We start from the raw sequence: 20,948 nt of genomic DNA, 5'->3' as shown, positions 1-20,948 counted from the left end.
TTCACCTGTTTTGATGCTTGTTTACACAAATAGTTTTCAATCACATGGCAGCTCCTGAATGTGTTCAGGCACCTGGATGTGAAGACGACCTGCTGAATGAGGAAGACAGGAGATTTAAATGATCATTTCAGAAACTCTTTATCTTCTGGGTTTTTTATGCAAAACCATCTAAAGTTTGCAGAGGAAAGAGAAAATGTCCAGTGAGCAGAGGATAATTGACAGACTGGTTTGAGATGGTAAAAAATCAAAAGCAGCTTTAATAATCAGTTTATGCTGCCAAATAGTGTCAACACTTCAGATCTTGAAATAGTTTGTTCAGAGCTGCTCCTGTCAGCTAAGAACGAAAAACTGAACTGCAAAAACATAAAATCTTACCAACGATATTTTTGATTTCTAGTGCAAATATCTTATTATACCTGAAATAAATCAAAGCTAACTTTCAAGTAACTTTTCAGCAAGATATAGAAACTTGTTTTAAGTAAAGAATTTCTTAAAATTGATTTGAAAAAGTGCTTATTTCATTAGCTAATGGGAAAATGTCCTAAGTGAAATAATCTGCCAATGAAACAAGTCCTACATGATCAATTTTAAGGAATTATTGTCTTAAACAAGCTGCTATGTCTTGTTGAAAGTTGCTTGAAAGTTTGTTTGGTTTCAAGTATAATAAGATATTTGCACCAGAAGCCAGACCAAAGATTGTTGATGAGATTTAGTGTTTCTGCAGTGTGAGGCTGAAAAGGGACAATAACTGCACTGAACCCAGTAAACTGAAGACCAAAACCCACAAAACGTTAGAAGATGTTGGACAATTTTAGAAATGTGCAAAATGTAGTGATGGGCTATCTGAAGCCAGGCTTCGAGGCTTGTACCGAGTAATAAGGGGGCGTGTCAATGAAGCCCCGCTTCGAGGCTTGTGTCGTCTTGCTGAAAACCACGTGACTGGCAACAAACGAGGCCTCGCATTGCATGGGTCACGTGACTGCTTCATTTTGCGTGTCGGTTTTCAAAATAAAAGCGTGATGAGCCGCTGCTTGATCGCATGAGTGGAGCATTTGTCTTCATAAGTGGCCGAAATAAAAGGAACCTTTTATAGTTCATGTGTATTAATGATTTTGATGATGACACTCATCAAAATGTAATGTTTGTTACCAGTTTTCTCAATGGTTTATTGTGGCATATTTTATGACTTTATATTTATGTGTTTTTATTAAGTAAAACATTTTGACATTGCATCGTTGCTGAAATGTGCTACACAAATAAACTTGATTGAAATGGAGCCAGCAAGAAGAAAAAATCTGACATCAGGGAATACTTTGAGATGATTCACTCACAATATTCTTAAATAACAATAATTAAACCCTTCACCTCTAAAATTTTCACCTTCTTGAAATTTTCACCATTTCTTTGTTCAGCAAAAATATATCATTCTTGCACAGCAGAAACAGACTTAAAGCTGTTGGACGAGTAAAATTCTGGCTTATGAGTAAAAATATAAGGGATCAGATCAGAGAGCCAATAGAAAGTTTTTCAGGAGGCAAATCAAAACTCAAAGAAAACTGTCTGCCCCAACAAGCACTGGACTCCGAGTACACCAAAACAAATGTCTATTGTTAAATCAGTCAATGACAGAAGAAAACAGCCATTAGGATTGGCAACAAATAATTTTAATAACTAAAAAAGATTAGTTAAATAGGATTTAATTGACTCTCCTGTTACTAAACGTGAGTTTGACAAAAACTTTGTGACAATAGTGCATTTACTAATTGTTTTTAAATATGTCTGTCTGAGTAACAAGGCCACAGCTTCACCAGCAGGTGTCACTAGTGAGAAATGAATGAAGCATCGAGTAATGAACTTTTGGGCAAAGCAATGGGCCAGAAGCTTCATTGCTTCATGAGGCTTCATTTGCCCATCACTAGCAAAATGATTGGCTCCATATAAACGTTTATTCCTTCATCTGTTAGACAGAATTTCAGTCAAACAGAGGAGAAAATAATCCTGATGATATTCAGAAGCAGGAAATTAAAGAAGTTACTCATCATGAATGTTAGATGTTCCTCCAGCTGCTAGTTGTAGCCTGAGGAAACCCTGAAGGCAACAGGGGATTAAACCTACTGTGCCTAATAAAGCGGCCGGGGGACTGATTGGTGTAAACGAGGGAGAGGTGTGATTAAAATCACTCCCATCTGGAGCAGTGAGAGCTCTGGTTCAGGAAGTTCATCTCCTTCTGGTCAAAGGTCAGCAGCAGGTGGGTGTGACTGCTTTCATTTTCTGCTGCATCATTTGTCTTTATTTTAACTCAGATAAAAAGGGCAGCACAGAAAAGTCCAACAAGTCCACCAACCTGTAATATTTTATGCATATTTTCCCTGTAATTTCTTTGAAAACCTGTTTATTTTTTACATTCATTTCCACAAAAGTGAAAATCACATTTAAAAAATAGTTTTTCATAATTTCAAACCTCATAATAAAATTTTTTTCAAAATCACAAAAAAAAAACATTCTGCTGCAAACTAGCTATAGTTGGCTGGTCTGGGTTGTTGGTGAAGTTTCAGACCTTTGACTTCCCAATACCATCAACAAATAATAGATCCAAGAGCTGAAATGGGAATTGACCTTTTTATTTGTGTATTTTAACATTTCTCTCTTTGCAAGGATCATTTTTCCAACAAGTAATTTTGCAGACTGGGCTTTAGAGGCCTGAAGCCCCCAGAAGAAGTGGAGTGTGAATTAACTTTGGGTTGGGTTTAGAGTTAGGAAACTGCTAGGGGTTGCAGGGGTGTTGAACTCTAGTCCTCAAGGACCGCAGTCCTGCAGTTTTTAGATACAACACAGATAAAAGCACTGGAATGAAATGGCTTCATTACCTCCTTCTTGTGTAGAGGCCTGCTAATAATTATTCTGTTCAGGTTGTGCAGCAGAGGCTCATCTAAACCAGGGGTCTCAAACTCCAGTCCTCGAGGGCTGCAGTCCTGCAACATTCAGATGTGCCTCTGCTGCACCACACCTGAATAGAATAATTAAGGCTCTGAAGAACTGATCTACACAAGGTGGAGGTAATTAAGCCATTTCATTCCAGTGTTTTGTACCTGTGGCACATCTAAAAACTGCAGGACTGCGGCCCTCGAGGACTGGAGTTTGAGACCCCTGATCTAAACGATGCAGGACTGGAGTTTGACACCTGTGGGTTACAGTAAATCTTAAGTTATAGAAATTAATGGAAATTGAATGGAAGTTGATGCAGATTAAGTTAGTGAAGATATAAAGATACACTGTTTGTTTACACCATCATTGTTTCCAAAGACTTCATAAATTAGAATGTGAGTTTTCTGGAAAATCACACTTTATGGATTATTGGGTCCATTCTTAAGTTATATCTGCTACTTTCTGTAAAGTTTCATAATTATCTCAGTTCTGCCAAATGTAACTTTTGAGAAAAATTACCAACCCAAAACCATACATCCTGGTTGCTTTAGTTATGTTCAAGAGCTGCAGATTGGGAAGAAGCTGTGAATAAAAACATTCCTGTCTTCATATCTGGCTGGGTGAAGCTACATAAACGTGTTTATTGTCAAGTTCTGTCGGCTCCAGCTTCATAATCTAATAGAAAAAGTATCAGAAGTAACATTTCCACTTACTGACTGGCATTTCTGTTGTTTCAGCACCGAAGCGTTGGTCTATAAAGAAAATATCTCGGATAGAACAACAGAGATGTTATCACTTCAGGCAGGATGGGATGTTTTATTTATCTGACAGATTCTGATATGTTTTCTATATGTCATCTCTTCCTGTTTTTCATTGGCTCATTCTGACTCACCTGTGGTATCTGCAGAGGATTGTGGACTTTTCTTTGATTTGTGGATTCAGGGGGAAAATAAAGCTGCCTGTGGTCTGAGATGTGGCTCTTCGTTTAAAGTCACAGCAGGGATCACACCAGATGTGCTCTGGCTTTATTTTCTCCATTAAGATGTTTGAACATCGCTGATTTAAAACTGTTTAAATCAGGCCTTTTGTCTCTCTGATCATCTTCCACCACCACCTTTACCCACTTCCCAAATTTAAATTATGGGACTTTTTCCTTTAATTTTCTGTAACTGGTGTGGCTGAGTCTCTGGTGCTTTTTAACCGGTGAACTTTCTTTTTTTTCTTTCCCTAATTTCCACATTTTAAAGTCCCTTCTAAGATTAAAAGTAGGTCATAAAACTCTGAGTCAGACCATCAATATAATCTTCCTCTTGACAGCATTTAGTCTTAAATGAGCTAAATCCTTAGCAGACGAAGCATTCATCTTTAAAACGACCGTTCCTCCATAAGGGAGAAACTGAATTATCTGTAGATTGTAATTTATGTCTCAAGTTCTTTAGTTTATTAATATTCCTTTAACATTAGTTGATTCACTATTAGATTGTTTCCACTATTTTTAGGAAACTTCTATTTTAGTCTTAAGTTTTATTTGGTGCTCCCCACAAACTCTTTAAGGTGTAATTTATAAAGCATGTTAACGTTTAATAAGTGATTAAAAACTGATTAGATTTGTAGAGAACCAATTAGACTGGCCCTGGTGTGGACATTAAAAATAATTTAAAGTTGTTGGTAAATGTTGACTTCAAAGAAAAAAATTTTTTGCCTTTTTTTTGTTTTAATTTTTATTAATGACCGTGTTTCTATTAAGCAAATTTATTTTCATAATTTCAATTTGTACAGTTTTATGGTTGATAGAAATGCAGCTCCTGATTTGCAGCATTCACTCCTCCTGGACGTAACGATCCCTCAAGCCAATCATGCATGTAGCGACAGTGGAGAGGAAAAACTCACCTTTCACAGGTATTAACGTCCAGCAGAACCAGAACCTGGCTCAGTCCAAAAGGCCATCTGCCATGACCGACTGGAGGTTAGAGAAAATGGAGTAAATGCACAACAAAAATTGTTATAGAACTGGAATAAAGAGAACAAGCAATAAAAAAACTGTGAATTTCTCAAATATTTGCAAATTTGATCAGTTTCTGATTAACTTTCAATATATCTACAAGACGGCCGGCCAGCACTCCTCTAGTGTTCGTCTGATCCAACACTCTTAAATTAAATAGTTCATTAGCAGGCTCCAGTAGAACCAGGTGGAGGTAATTAAAATATTGGAGACGCACGTGTTGGAGCAGAGACTAAAATATTCTGGACACCATCTTTTGTGGATTAGCGCTGGTCAACTCTAGCTAGCAGTAGTCAGCTGGTCTGAATTCACCATCTACTGCTTTAATTTATTAAAATCTGTTTAGTAAAGTACTTTGGGACAGAATTTGTTGTGAATCAGTGGCATAAAAACAAACTGAATTGCATTGTGTTTACTTCACCACTGGTACACCAAACCACTCAGCTCCTCAATTTTTCCTGTGACTGATTGGTCAGAGTCTCCACCAAGACCCAGAGGATCATGTAATCCTTTAATTTATGACAACGCTCCAAGATCTGGAGGCAAACTTCATTCTTCCCCTCAATCTGTGAATCTGCTTGCGATTAAAAGGAAACTCTGGTGTTTATTAAATTACGTAGAAGCTGAACAAAGACTGTGCGCATGCTACTAAGCGTTTTAATACTGTTGAAAATGTATTTTAATTCACAGAATGCCAAGTGTTGGCATGATTATTACAGACCTGGGAGGCTGCTATCCTTCTTCTTCCTGACAAATCCAGGTAGATTAGTTCTGTCTGTCTCAGCTGGAGCAACAAATGAATTTGGCTCAGAAACCTCCCAGACACTGCAAGGCACACAAACACACACACACACACACACACACACACACACACACACACACACACACACACACGTTCCCATGCTGACTATCATTTTCTCAAATACACCTCCATCCACCCCCTGCATGCTCTCCTCAAATTCACCCACACATAGCTCCACTGTATCCATGCATACATCATACAACACACTTATTCACAGTGTGGAAACTAACTAAACACACACTCTTATGAATACATCCCTGTATTGTGTGTGTGTGCGTGAGTGTGTGTGTGCGTGAGTGTGTGTAGTACAGAATAGAGCAGGAGCGACATGCTGCCAGGTACCATTTTAGCTCCAAACACAATAGACTTTATTGACTCTGTTCATGCTCAAATGTGTTTCTGCAAGGTGAACATGTGTGTTTCTGCTGATAAGTCTATTCAAGAGCTGCTCGTGGTAACACTGCCCCCTGGTGTCAGAGCAGAGGAAGTGCGGCCTGGAGCAGAACCCCACCTGGAGGCGCTTGGTGTTTAATGAGATATTTAATCACACATTTATTAGAAAGTGGTAAAGTCTTAAAGCGGTCAGACAAAGCAGTGATAATTCTGGAGGAGGAAAATAAAAACAGAATCAAATGCAGCTTCAGACTTCCAAGAAAACTTCGACATTTTAGTAAATACTTTGATTTATTCAGTCATCAATTATATCAAAACACTGCAACATGTTAAATGCCTTCACTGAAAAGGTAGAGGCAGAAGCAAAAGGCTTATTTATGCCTGTCCTATTCATCAAATTAAACTAAATTACTCCTTCATTAATCACTACAATATATAAAACCCCAAACATTTCACTTATTAAAAACCACTATAAAGAAACAAAAAAGGAAAAATTAAAATGCAAAACCAAATGCGTAACCATCCAATATTTCTTCATAAATTTTTGCATTTTTTTTATTATATGTATGTATATATAAATTTTGTAAATTAATCCTTTCATGACACAAGATGCCGCCCTGGGCGGTTGCCCATGTCGCCCATATCAGAAATCACCACTGGCTGTAGGAAAATTACGGCTCTCCGTACTCCTCCTGGTGGCACTTATGCTACAGTTGTTCAACAATAATTGAATATATATTTTGGAAATGGTATCTTTTGATTACCCAATCCATGCATGCATAATCACAACACAATACTTTAGTTAAAATATTTGGGAGCAAAATTTAAATAATGGGCTAAGCATGGGGGAAAAAACTTAATATTTAATTAAAACTAGCAAACACTCTAAAAACTAATTGAAACTAAATTAGACAAAGTCACCATTGAATATAACAAAACTAACAAAAACCCTAAACTATTAGAACCCTGATTTTATCCTCCATGCTAATTATTTCCACATCTAATTTTTCCTGCTGCATGTTTTATTATTGCTGTACATGTGTGTAGTTGTGTGTGAATGTTTTATCATTATGAGCATTATCAATAAAGATATTCTAATTAAATAAAAATCCTCCTGTCATTTAATGAGCAGCTTCATAAAATAAATTAGATTTTATTGCTACTGAACAGTCTCCTGCTGTTAAACGGTAATTTCCTGTATAAATTACATTTGCAGCATTTAGCAATAGTTTGAACTCGGATTCCTGAGCTTCTCTGATGTGTAATTTCAGCCATCAAGAAGCTGTTTCTGTGTCTTTGTGATCATTCTGATCGCTTTATTGCTCCATTTTCTTCTGCATCTCTTAAAGTTTGAGCCATTTACATGTCAACAGCAGAATTTGCATTCTGTCTGCGCTCAAGCTGCTGCTGAGCCGTAAACCAATCAGTCAGCAGTATTCAAATGAGAGAAGGGGAAAATTACTGTATTTCATGAATTAGATTTGCAGCTCAGAACAGTTGCTCTAAAAGCTCCCCTGTGTTAAGAACTCATGAAGGGAAATTATTCACATTCAAGGTTGGAGGAACATGTATTTTGGGAAATCCAGCCTTCAGCAATATATGCAGGGAGCTGAATGACTTAGTGAGCAGTTTTTATGATTTTAAAAATTGTTGCTTTCCATCAACAAGTTACAAAACTGAACCTATTTATTTCGGAAATCTCATGACAGTTTTTATTTATTTTCTTGGTTTTGAACTTGAAAAACACTCAGTGAGCCCATTTTTGCCCAGAATCTTTCTTATTGTTGAATTGTGACCTCTGACCTCAGAGGCAGTGAGACCTGTGGAGGTTTTTTGGGTTTTTTGCTGTGAAATATTGGATGAGTCGTTGAGCTTTTGGACTCTGGTTTTCTCCACATGTGGATAATTGGTTCTCATTTTGGTTCTCTGGCATCAAAAAAGCATTGTAACAATTTTCAACATCATAAGTAACTTCTTGATTTTTTATCAATCAGGCAGTAAGAAAGTCAAAAATGTCAGTGCAAATTGCTGTGAGTTTTTTTTGGGGGATTTTTTTAGTAAATCTTAGCCAAGTTGGTTTGGAAATAAATCATAATTATTTGACAAACAGTTCAAAATTGTCATAGAAACTGAAACACTTTGGAAAATACAGTCTGGAAAGAATAATTAAATCTAATTAAATCTAATCTTTGTGGAAAATGTCTTAAAGTATGTTTAAAGCTCATTATTTAGAGTAAGTAACATAGATGTTTGAATTTTCACACATCTTTTCAAAATTTTACTAATGACGTAGGAATATCAATGTTTAAATTATGCAAAATTATTAAGCTGACATTTAGTTATTTAATGTTATTTAACAGAGTTTTATTTAAAAAGGTTTTTGTAAAGCATAATGTACACCAAAAATATGACAAGTTTTTCCACTGATGAAATATGCTCTCCAGTAATTACGCATTTATCCTAAACCCAAATAAAACATTTTTCTTCTGATTAACTGTTTTTGATTTAATAATCTCGATTTGACTAATTTAGCTATAGTTTATGTAAATGTTTAACAATGTTTAAATGATTTTCATTTTCATAGTTGAATGTTTCTATTTATTTTCTTGCTTAAAGAATTTTTCTGGTTCTCAGTCTAGATGTGGTTCCAGCAGGCTTCCAGCAGAGGGCGCAGTCAGCTGCATAGTCACTTCCTCCACATGGATTGAGATGAAATGGAGCTTCGGGAAGCGACTGCAGAAATAATGAAAGGTCAGGAGGAAGAGGGTATCATCATCATCAGTTCATCACTGAGTGAAAATGGCTCCTTAGGTTTGAGTGAAGGTCAGGAATGAAACCTGGAATCTCATTTCTAGAATAAATAACCACTAAAGTCTTAATATCCCAAAGTAAAAATAAATGTATTGTTGCTGCAAAAACAAAAGTAATGCTTCGTTTTATTATACGAGTCACAAAGCAACACAATCCTGACTTGATTTTCCAGTTTCTCTTAAAAAGAACAAGCTGTTTAATTTGAATTTAAAACTGCAGTCGGCACCATAAAAGTAACACTTAGCATAGATCAGGTGTAATGTTAAGCTTTATAGTTAAATTTTAACACAAACTACAAATAATGTGTTTTTGGTCGAAAAAGGAGTTGCATTGACAATTCCAGTTCTACAATATGGAAGAGGATTTGGTACTGATCAAACAATATTTTCATGAAAAAATGAATGAAATGTAAAAATAAATACCATCTTCCACACGGGGGAAAATTACAGATGAGTTCAGAAATGCATGGAGAATTTAATTAAAGAAATACCACAGAAGAAATGAAGAGGAGGGTTCTGAATTAAAAATTGCGTCTTCCTAACAGAAAAGCTTAAATTAGAAGTTAAGTTAGAACAAAGGAGGATTTTCAGCATTTTGACTGAGGTGAGTTGAAGTGTCTGAAAGTAGCAGGACAATGATTCTTGAGAATTACAGTTGGACATCCCTGATCCAAATCAAACATGAGAAATTTAAAAATATTTTAGGAAATTGCATTTTTGCATAAAGCGCATTTACATTTCTTGTTTTTGGATGGTGGAAATATGGAACTCTTATGAATGTTAGAACTTCTTTCTCCATTTTCAAACTATGTAAATGTTGAACGTTTTCACCTGCAGATGTTGTGGAATTTTTTCTTTAAGAAAGAGTGAGAAAAAACAGTTTCATGACCCAAAGAACCAGAGAAAGAATACATTCTTAATTGGTATTTGTTCGAAGTCTCTGCTCACTGATCGCAGTCAGGAGAAGGAGCCTTGAGCAGAACACAGCTTACAGTTTTATAGGGAGAGTTTCATTCCATTCACATAGTTTGATAATCTACTTGGTTACAGAACAGATAGCGAGACCATGTATCTTCTTTCACTTGGGTAGTCAAACACGTCTTTGTAGATGTTTTGAATCTTCCTGCACTTTCCTTGCTCCTTTTTTTTTAAACTGTTGATGATTTTTAAGGCATACTGATAAAAAAAATTTTTGTCTGTAAGAGAAGTTCTAGCAAATACTTCCCAGTTTGTTTGTTTCTGAATTTTGTTGGTCTTATTAAAAAAATAGAAAATGTTTGGTAAATCACAGCTTGGCTTGATAAGTCGTCAGCCATTCTTCACTCTCAGTCTCCATCTGATTAAAGTGACAGAACTTTTATTTTCATTTTTAAATCATCTGCTGTGCCATAAATTGTTTCCCTGACAGTTCTGCTTGCGTTGCTGTTTGTCTTTAATCTGGCTTCCTGCTGAAAAGTTTGTGACAGACTCAATAGAGGCAATTTGATGTTTTTGAAAGAAGCAAAGCTCTGAGTGATGACTCATCACGCTAACTTTTGATTCACCTGCATTTTTCCATAAAGCAATTATTCTGTAAAGTTTGCATCTATTTTCTAAATGTCTAAGTTGTTGTAGCAAAAACAAAAGGCTCTCTCTTTCAGTTGCAGTTTTTATATGACATTTAAAATGTTTTTATCCTTTCCTAACATTAGCAGTCATAAAATATTCATAATAGCAGAAGCAACGTTGCATAATATCAGATATCCACTCCAATGAGAGTTTTTTAAAACTAAGACAAAGATTTGGAGTAAACATTTTAAACTGTCTTTTATTAGTAATTAGAACAGTAATCAGCTGCATATGTTTGTTCCCTCTAGTGTGTTCTGTGACAGGCACAGGTTGAAAACACACTACTGTACTTCCTGTTATCTGCTGAAAGTCTCGCTCTCTCTTGCTGAATTAATCACAAACATCTGTTTCCAATTTGAAAACTTATAGCTTCTTCCCTCAGTAACAGTGTCCACTCTGAAGAGTGTGGTTGGGTTTTTTGGGGTGTGGAGGGTTTTGCTAATTAGGCCAAAAATCTTTAATTTCTTTGTGTGTCTTAAAAAAGAAAAACATAATTAGTCTTTCTCTAGTCGTCCAGTCAGGAACTGGGATGGAGAACTGAATGCTATGCTACGCTACGTGGCACTACGCTACGCTACGGTGTCACCTTCGGGTGAATTTGATGGGACAACTAGAGGGCCAGATTTAGGAAGACATGGAGCCCTGAATTAAGACCTGTTGTGCTTTTTTGTTTGTTTTATATATATATATATATATATATATATATATATATATATATATATATATATATATATATATATATATATATATATATATATATATATATATATATATATGAAGACATGCAGTAGATTGATGTGGCACCCAGACTTTAAAGTCTGGTTATATATTTAGTAATTTTGTAAATTTGGTAAAGATCAGATTATTTCAGTTTGTTTTACAGGGAAGTAACTATCCTGGTCTTAATTGTTTCTTCAAGCTGTGCTGCACAGTGAGCTCAGATGAATCATACCGGATCCCTTTTTTTTTATTATTTGGCTTGGATAAAAGAAGGGTCTTTAAATAACAGAAAATTAGAGCAGCTTAGAACTGGAAGGTTTGCTGAGATGTTTCTTCACTTCTTCATCTCTAAAATGTTTCTGTGTTACACAGCTGGAGGACAGTAATTTTCAGGCTTACAGTATTAAATTAGCCCATCTGCAGAAAACCAGGATGCAGCGACGTTCTCCATCATGGCTGCAGTTTTCCATTAATTCCTCGACATCTCATTCTTCCCTTCTCTCACATTTCTCACATACTCCAGAAGCCCTTCATCATTTCTCACTCCTTCCCCATCCTGATCTGCTCGTCTGCTTCTGGATGAGGCGATAGTGATCTCCATGGAAACAGCCCAGCAACAGGCTGGGTCTCGGCGTCCAATCAGAGAGGACTCCGTTCCTGTAGATCGTCCAATGGGAGAGCCAGGCTGAGGGGTGTTTAGGGGGGTTTAGTGCACCCATCAAGGTGAATGCTGGGAAAAGCTCACTTCCTCTTTTGGCTGAGAATGACATCATCTCAGTGGTAGAAGAGACACTCAGTTTTATTTTTTTATTTTAGTTTTTTTAAATATTTTATTTATAAATTTAAAAAGACTTATGGAGTAACTTGATGAACTAAATTGTTGAAAACAGAGAATTAGCATGACTAAATTAAAGTAAAAGGACTAAATTCAAGTCCTTTAAATTTGTTTTTAAAATTTAAAAACAAAATTCAAAGAATGACAGAAAAAAGATTGACTGTTTTTCTTCTATTGAGGAAAAAAAAAGCATAGTTTTTGTTTCTGAATATGAAGATGGTTTCACAAACCAATGACTTTACTTATAAATTGATAAATATATTCCCTAGAAGGAAATACAAGTTTGACTTGCAGAGCAACAATTGGTTTTCAAAGCTATTTTTGTAGGCACAATTATTGCATTTTCAAATGAATATGGAACTGAAAAATCACCTGAAAATCTACACATAAAATATTTCACATTTTACTCACTTTTCTAAAGCTGGAATAAAAGATGGAGAAACGCTTTACTCAATCTGTTGGATCTCTGAAAGCTTTAAAAACTGCTGTAAACTCTGAACTTTGCTGTGGTCCAGCTGTGTTGTAGAATTGCAGCTGCACAAACTGATTACTAAAAAACTGGAAGAGTTTTTTTCCAACCTTATTCTTTATCACTTTAATATTTTGTAAGTTATTAATCAGTTTTCTGTTGGCAAAATTAATAAAATCTTTTTGACCATTTTCCTGATGGTATGAAAATCCATTAGAGCTCGCTGGGAGAGCCGTCCTGATGGATGCCTGCAGAAAAATTATCCTTTAGCTTATTGTGCTACACATGGCTGGACAAAAAGCACCAGCATATTTTGTGAATCATGATCTCGATGAATTGCAGACCACAGCAATCAGCAAACATTTCCCGGACCGTGACTCCGGGGCTCCGTAACGGGGGGCCGGGGGGCCAGGGGGGCCAGGGGGGCCAGGGGGGCGGAGGGCGTAGCGGCTGGTAGCTGAAGCTGGGCTCCTGGGGTGCTGCCGGTGCCGGGAAGCCCCCTCCATATTTAGTTGGTTTCTGCCAGGAGAAATCCCTGGGCATCATAATCTGACTTTCTGGATAGATGTTGACTCGGTGGTGGGAAAGGAGCAGGAGTTTTGAGTGTACTGTTGGGAAATCACAACTAATTGGACTCACCTCAATTGAAGTTTAGGCTCTAATTCAATTTTAGAACTGCAGAGAGATGAATACTCGTCTCTGTGATGAAGATCTTCCTTTTTGTGGCTTTAAGTGACATTTTAGAGTTTATTTACCCAACAGCAGCTGAGATTACTCATTCTTGTTTGTGTTTTCTGTTCTATTGTGATGAATAGCCTTCCCAGCCTGAATCTGTGCAAGCTGCTGTCTGACCACAGTTTTGTCCAGAAGTGTATGTAGTATCAGACGATCTTTGACCAAATGTAGGTGATGCGTATTTTTGCAATCATATCACCAGAACTGTGGAGTTATTTGAAAAGAAATGTACAGTTGTTAACTGATCATCTCTTCTTGCTTCTAGTTGGATCTAGTGACAGACCTGAGTGGTAAATGTCAACTGGAAATGTTTGGTCTCGGAAACGCTGAGAACTGCTGTTAGTGAGTCTGAAGTCATCGATATTTGAATCTTTTCACCAGATTCGGTCACCAGTGATTAAAGGTTTTATTATCAATCTGCATTTTCTCCCACCCGTTCCTCAGTCACTAAATAACCACGGTACAAGTAAATTCCTCAGTTGTTTTGTTCTTGTGCAAGTGATGCGTTAAGAGTTCGGGTTAATCTACAGCCGTCCATTAAAGGAGCTGCAGCCCATTATCCCACCACCTAAAAGCCTGGATGTGCCATTACATAACAGTGCAGTTAAACCAGAAAGAACCAGCAGGCAGTCAGACGGCAGAAAAACCCGTCTGTCACTTTGTGGATGGATTCACCGTGACCTCACAGACTGGAAGAAAAACTATTATTGTAGTAAAGGCTGATATCTAGAGATGTTTCCACTGAGTTCCATGTTTGAGAGCCTACATGTTGGTTCATCATGGTGGCAGTCATCCGCCAATCACATGACCTCCCAATTCAGGATATGGTTGCTTAGCAACAGCCCCCACCCTCCCATGTCACCCATCGAACAGCGATCGCGTGGGTGAAAACAGGAGTTGAGTGAGAGCAGAGTTTATTTATAGAAGCCCTGGAAAAACAAGGGAATTACGTGTCGTGTCTAAAATTAAACTCACTATAATCCCCCTCCTCTCTTTCCATCTCGCTCTCTGTTTCATTCACTTTTTTGTCACATTCATTCATGGGTGCAGTGGAAATGAGGTCGAGATCAGGCAACCAGGGAACGTTGGGGATGTGGGTGTGAGAAGACAGAAGATCTAGTTGTGAAATACCATCAAATCATAACAAATAAAGTCAGTTATATTCACATCATACAGAGAAACCAAAATCTCTAAATATGAACGGAAAAAATCCCAAATGTTTACGCAAACACTCTTTTCATTTTCACTATAAACGACTCGTGATGTCAGAAATTCACATCATAAAAGTCCATAACAGACAAACCTGAACACACTAAATCATAAACTTTTTCCTATTAACGTTGCTGTCAGAGCTGCCAGCATACAAAGTTAATTCACCCTGCAGCTTCAGCGTCCCCATGAGTCCCGCGAAGGGGATCCATTTTAGACAGCACCATGCCACAGCTGGGCTAAAATGGAGAGCCAATCAGAGAGGAACAACAGCTGTCTGTGTAATGGATGGATGGAGCCTGTCAGATGACAGTGTGACGGGAGAGACGAGCATGAGCAGAGACAAAAGAAAAGTGTGACTGATATGAGAGGAAGAATGGAAGAGAAGGTGGCAGACATGAATGTGCTGAACAACGCAAGAGACCTGAAGTAACAAGATTGTTTATTTGTACAGCCAAATAATTGTTTTTGCTTCTTTTGTTTCATTTCAGTGTTTCTGTTTATCATATTATAACTTGACATTAAATAAGACTCAGTCAGCAGTGTAGTAGAAGTAAGAAATACTGCCACCTGCAGATGGGAGTCACATTAAAACCTAAAGTTTCTGACCACTTTTGTGGAAAATTTCCAATAAAATCAGGCATGAACCTTTGTGTTAACCTTTCCTGCTGAACCTCCGAACTTCGTGGGGGAAACAGGGGAGCTTCTTCTCGCTCCAAGGCTGACGTGGTTGGACTCCCTTTGTGGTTCACAGCGGTGTGGTGCGACAAGCAAGAGACGGTCGAAGGTTCCTTCGGAAGCTGCACATTTATTTCTCTGTTCGGTAACAAACATATACGACCTTTAACCGTTCTACGATCGCCCTCCTACCCACGAACTCTAATTACTCTAATAAAGATCTCTGTGCCGAACAACATTCATGCTGGTGTGGCGGTGCTAGTGGAACAGTGTAAGTCTTGTTGATTTTTGCGTGAATGTAAAAAATCTGGAGGGAGGTAATTTGGCGTCTGGAGTCTAGAGAGCCACATTCAAAGCTGCGGTGGGTCAGATTTTGCCCCTGGGCCTTGACTTTGACACATGTGATCTATTGGTTTGCTATGCCTGAACAGGAAGGGTTATACAGAAAATTCAAAATGCCCTCCCTGTGTATTTTTTAAAAATTGCAACATTTAGGATGCCATAACTGGCTTAATGTCCGTAGATTTCCCTGGGCGCAGAAAAGCCCTATGTGGCCCTGGTGAAGTAAATCAACCAATTTTATCCTCGGGTCTTATCAAATCTAAGGCTCCCTACACCGTTACATGATGGACGACCGGTGATTTCCTCTACAAGGTCACCCAGACATGGATTCCCAGGGAAGCCAGGGTGGCATTTGTTTGTGGGCCAAATGAAACATCAACATTACAGAAGATAAGAGAACAGGGAGAGAGAGAAGATGGATGTCTGAGGTTGTTTCATTACTCTGGCTAGCTGGTTGGCAGAGCTAAAGGAGCAGCATTAAATACAACCTAACTCAGAACATGAACTTGCTTAAATACTTTTTGCTGAATTTTAATTATTTTTCACATTGACAGCAAGTGTCACATTTTTTAAACCTGGATTCAGTAGACAAAGTAAAATTATAATGAAGTGTGCACAATAATCAATACATTCACTTTAGTAATAAAGCTGCAGAACAACTGTGGTGTGTGTGATGCCGAAATTTATTCCTGCCTGGTTGTGATGAAGAATGAGGCTTTAGCACTTCGACGTTGTGTTGCATCGTGAGTCATTCTCTCTCTCTCTACCTTTCTCGCCTATCCTCTCCTCCTTCCCCCACTCTGGGAATTATGCAACGCTCCACAGGCCGGTGGGGAGACTGGATGGAGGGGAGGACTGTGTGAGTGGGATGAGGTGATGTTGCAGTCAATAGGTTGGTTGGTCGAACAAACAGAGGGAAACTGGAAGATGACTGGTTTTTAAACCAATCTTGCGTTCATCCTCCATCTTCACCATCCTGCTTCCTTCAAGGTCACTGACAAGGACAGTCTAAAACACGTTCTGCTGTCTGTGATTGGCCGTCACAGTGGGACAGGTTCCTAAAGAGACAGCTGCATGCTAAATTTTGCCAGAGTTGAGTACCAGCTGGAGGAGGCGTGACTGTTTGACAACTTCTGCTCATCTCATGGATTTTTCCCAAACTACCTCCTAAAATATTTATCACACACTTTAAAAATAACTGTCAGAGTAGCCAGCAGCTCCATGATTTTTGATCTGTTCACATGTCTAAATAAAGAGTAAGGTCAGACTCACTTCCTGCCCCTCAGTTGTTATTGATCAGCAGTTATGAACCACTGCAAACTGTACTTACAGTAACTAACACGACGCACAATCTGGGTTTTCACACTAGCGGAGTAGCATGATTTTGTTTTTTGTTTTTGTTTATTTTTTGGGTAAAATTTTGAATTTGTATATACAAATGTATTCTTTGTAAAAAGGGAGTTTTACTTTTTTAAAGTGGAAAAAAAAGAACTGTAAAAACATGCTACAACTAAAATAATTACAGACTTTGTTAGTTGTTGAAATGGACCTTGAAATAATGTGGTGGATTATTCTGTGGACCAAAGATCGAAGAACACAGATCTTGAATATTACATTAGAATATTATATTCAGACAAAAAAAAGTTTAGTAATTTTAGATCATAAACTTACCTGGAAATCTCACATGGACAATATAAAAAGAAAATGATGTGAAAGGTTTGCAGAGAAGGAAGTAAAAGGACTGAGACTCCAGACTCCACACAGGTTTATTATTGTGAATAGAAAACAGACTTGAATAAATTAATTTAGGTCCTCATCTTGGCATGAAAGGTGAGCAAATTGGTGAATGAGCTTCATTAAGAGTTTATGTCTTACTTACTGGCTTGTGACCCCTACAAGTACTGCAGGAGGAATATGGCAGACATTTTGCTTTAAAATTGCTCCAGAACTCAGATTGTTTCTCCTCCCCAAACCATAAAACAGAACCTTTACTCCGGTGATCCCAGCCTCTCTCTACCTTCAAGTGTTTCCGTTAAAAGATGTGAGCTCTGACTGGAGCAGAAAGTGCAGAGTGGGTGGGAGGCAAAACCATCCAGACACACAGATTTCCACATACTGACACATAAATAGAAACTTCTTTAAGGCGGAGTGAATTATTTATTGTGCACCGAAACGCTATGCACCACGAGAAACGACGAGTTGTAGGAGGAGGAAAAAACAAATGTTACAAAATATGAAAAACATTAATCATTAGAGCTTCTTAATATTTTATTAATCTTGTTTGTTTTAAAACATTTTCAAGTTCTTAAACATGCCATCCAATCAGGCTTCTTAGATAAATCAATCCAAATGTTCCCTGACAAAATGTGGACAACAAATTACGTTGAAGACCATCCAGAGTCATAAATATAGTTTAAATGCCTAAAACGAGAGGAATCTCTCTGTAACTGGTATAACTCAGATTTTCTGAGGATTCACTCCATAAAAACATCAATGTTCAAAAAAATAATAGAATACTGGAATGTGTTTGTGGTATTAAACTCATCTGTCACAAAACCTTTTAGTGCTAAAATGTCTTTTTAGCTGATCTTTAACAGTTTCCCTCCCAGAATATTCTTACCAACTGTGGGTTTATACTGTTTTTTTATGTAATGTTGTAAAATTTGATTCATTTTTCTTTCCACTCTGCCAGCTCTGAATCAGAAGGGTTGCTACAGAGCAATAAAAAATATATTTATTACTTCTGCTCTGGAAATTCTTCTAAATTCAAACAAAACAAGCCTGGGAGGGAGACCACTAGAAGATCTGAGTTTGTCTCTGTTGAAACCATGGTCAAAGGTCACGAATCATCACATTTAAAGCACAAAAATTATATAAACTATGAAACTTTAATAAAATTGCCTTTTTGTTGCTTTTCAAAGTGCTCTTTTGTTTTATGAAGCACTTTTCTGAAACAAACGGAGCCTTACGCCATTTAAAATGGAAAATAAAATGTTTTTGTAGTAAATGTATGTTGTATGGAAATGGGCTTCAATAATATGGAAACTGAAGAAAAAAAAAAGTGTGATCTTGTTTTCATGGAAGCTGCAACCTAAAGCTATGGGAAGGGGAATCAGCAAAGTTCATTCCTTGACTGCTATAAGACTATAACATCACATTATGCAATCACAACTGAGATTGTCTTTCAAAACAAAACATTGTCACTCTTTTGATTGCATTATGAACTTATATTTTGCTTTGTTTCACCTTTTTGCTTACATATTTCTCCAATTTGCATATAAGAATGAATATAACTATCACAAACTATAAGCCTGAAGAAATGTTTATATATGAACTTGGTACATTATTATATTTAATTCTGCTTCTCAACACTTCCAACCAGTCATTACAGATTGCAAGAGTGGAAAGGTTTATTGTAATATTTCTTGTTTGAGAACTGCTGCCTCCATTGTTCTGACACACCCTGACAGCTGGAGACATGCAAGAGTGACTGCGGTTGTGAGAGGAAAGTAAAGAGGAGGATCAAATGGTTGGAGGAAGATAATGAGCAGGAGAGAAGGAGGAAGCTGAGGAATGTGGACTCAAAGGAGACCAATGGGTATGAATGTATTTTATTCTGGTTCCTTTCCTGTTGGTAAACCAGTCTTAAATGGATTATTTTACATATTTTTCATTCATTTTATTCTGCAGCATGCTGATTTTCTTTCTTGAAGGTCCAGTGAGCTGTATTTATAACTCCAAAATTCACTGGAAATTAAAGCATTTCTCCACGTAAAATAGACAAGTCATCGTAATTATAGTTCTTATCATTAAATATGTAAAACTTGGATTTTAAACTTAGAAATCAAGTGAAACAAGAACAAAAATTGGTAAGAACCAATTCTTACCAATTTGTTGGGTTGGTAAGATTGTCGGGTTGTAGATTCTGACCACACGACAATGATACCAGCAATCTACAACCCGTCGGGTTGTAGATTATGATGACATTCAAAAGTGCACAAGCTGAAAACAATCATCAATTAAGAACTGGAACTTCTGAAGAATTTTTAATCTTTTAATTTGGTTAAAATGTTTGTTTTTTTTGCCGTCACTGTTAAATACTTTTGGCTTTCCAATGAAATGTTTTTATTTCATTTTATTAATTTAACATGTTATGTTAGCAATGGAGAATCCAGTTGCAAAGCAATAAAGTCATGTCAGTTTGAGATCTGGTCACAGATCAATACAAAAATAATAAGTCATATTGACTTATGCATGTAGTATTCATGCTAATCGCTTTAACAATAATAATTTAAGAGAAGCAGACAGTTACATTAAATAGTTTTTTAGACTTAATCCAGGAAAACTCCATAGCTAAACAAAGGAGCACATTATGAGGCACAGTTGGAAAGAAAAAAGATTGTTTTTGTTTGATGGATGACTGAGCAGTGCAGAAACCAGGTCACTCCAGACTAATGATAGAGTATTGATCCTACCTGGACACAGAAATGCCTGCAGACAATCACATCCAGACATTTCCACAGCAGCATGCATGCTTAAAAATGACTGTATAATATGCTCATATATGATGAAATACTGAAAGATTTCTCCTGTAGTAAGACAATAAAGTGTATCATTTAATTTCCTGTATCAATGTAGCTTAATATACATTTATGCATAAATGGCAGCAGCTTGTCTTGCTGCATAAGGGTCTCTAATTGTCTGCAATCTTCCACAGCAGGTGATGAGCACAGAAATAATCTGTTAGGTTATGTTGTTACAACAGATGGTGAATATGACATTATTTCCAGCTTGTATTGTGATTTATTTTATTCCACTTGTGCTTGAGTGTTGGCCAAGTTAAATTAATCAGATTCATTCCTTTGAATCTACCTTCTTCCAGCTATTTTCTTTTGCTGTTTTGCTTCCTCCTTTGCCCTACCATGGCATATTTGGGCATTATAAATACCCCAAATATGCCATCCATACTTTCAAGTTGCAGATATGCATCAATAAATAAAACTTAAGTTCTGCTGAGAACTGATGTCAATTAAACACAATTTAAGAAGCATCTATGAAGCATTGGTTTACAAAAATGCCCATCTGAATTATAATAAATACAGGACATGAAGCATTAAATTCTTCTTAATATCAACCTTTTTAGTGAATGTACTTCTAAAGTAATGAAAATGTAATGTTGACAAGGGTTTCTCCTATAGATCCCTACTGATTAATTCAGCAAATCAAATTATAGTCTAATTAGAGTTTCCAAGGGGTGTAAAACATTGTGCAAAACACAATCATTCTTTGTTTCTCATTAATTTTGGTTCCAAGCAGGCCAGTTTTTTCCCTAATATTTCTTTTTTCTTTGGACTTTGGTTGTTTTGTTTTTTTTTTAACTTAGATTTAACTATTTTAGTTAATCAATTTAGCATACTGGA

At 36.9% G+C, this 20,948-nt stretch overlaps 1 long non-coding RNA gene across 1 annotated transcript; it reads left to right on the top strand.

Moving 5' to 3' along the window:
* Window positions 1-2,191: 2,191 nt before the first annotated feature.
* On the top strand, window positions 2,192-19,123 carry LOC122843579. The gene is made up of 3 exons (XR_006372731.1): window positions 2,192-2,248; window positions 8,757-8,873; window positions 18,999-19,123. It is a non-coding gene; the product is annotated as an uncharacterized LOC122843579 (long non-coding RNA).
* Window positions 19,124-20,948: the final 1,825 nt, after the last annotated feature.

The sequence above is a fragment of the Gambusia affinis genome, linkage group LG14, assembly GCF_019740435.1.
Source record: "Gambusia affinis linkage group LG14, SWU_Gaff_1.0, whole genome shotgun sequence".
NCBI lineage: Eukaryota > Metazoa > Chordata > Actinopteri > Cyprinodontiformes > Poeciliidae > Gambusia > Gambusia affinis.
Note: the sequence above shows the minus strand (reverse complement) of the source record. Positions and strands in the feature narration are given on the sequence as shown.